Genomic DNA, 939 nt, shown 5'->3' on the forward strand with positions numbered 1-939 from the left:
TTTGTAGAGAAAAATAAAAGATAACTCAGGCTTTATTCCAGCATGGTTGATCAAAATTGTTTTTTATCACTGATTTTTTTTTTTTAAAGTTTTCCTTAGTGTTGCAACTTGTTAGGTTGATGGCGTCTGTATTTCTAATGTTATCAAATTTGGAAAAACCTCTGTTAAGACACAATCTTCTGTTTTAACTAGGTGTTGGTGAAATGTTGTTTGTTGTTAGGCAACCAGGAGTTGGCTCTGACTCACAGCAACCCCAACCACAGAATGAAATCTTACTCAGTCCTTTGCTATCCTCACAACTGTTGTTATGTTTGAGCCCACAAATGTAAACACTGTGACAATCCGCTTTGGTGGAAGTCTTCCTCTTTTTCTCTGATCCTCTATTTTACCAATCATGATGTCCCTTTCTAGGGACTGGTCTCTCCTGATAACATGACCAAAGCACGTGAGAGGAAGTCTTTTCATCCTTGCTTTTAAGGGGCATTCTGGTTACACTTCTCTAAGACAGATTTTGTGTCTGCTGGCAGTCCATGATACTTTCAATATTCTTCTCCAGTATCATAATCTAAATGCACCAAATTCCTCACCTGTCTTCCTTTGTCCAGAATTCATATGCATATGTTGTTGTTGTTGTTAACTGTCCTAAAGTTGGTTCCGACTCATAGCAACCTGTATGGAGCAGCTGGTGGGTTTGAATGCTGACCTTGTGGTTCCCAGACCAGTGCTGATTCTATAGCACCACACCAGGAGTCCTGCATATTGTTGTTGTTGTTAGGTGCCATTGAGTCGACACTGATTCATAGCAACCTTATCTACAGCAGAATGAAACAATGTCCGATCCTGGGCCAACCTCACTACTGTTGCCACACTTGAGTCCATCAATGCTGCCACCTGGCCAATCCATCCCATTGGGGGTCTTCCTTTTTTTCTCTGACCCTC

The sequence above is a fragment of the Chrysochloris asiatica genome, unplaced genomic scaffold, assembly GCF_000296735.1.
Source record: "Chrysochloris asiatica unplaced genomic scaffold, ChrAsi1.0 scaffold00157, whole genome shotgun sequence".
Classification (NCBI taxonomy): Eukaryota; Metazoa; Chordata; class Mammalia; order Afrosoricida; family Chrysochloridae; genus Chrysochloris; species Chrysochloris asiatica.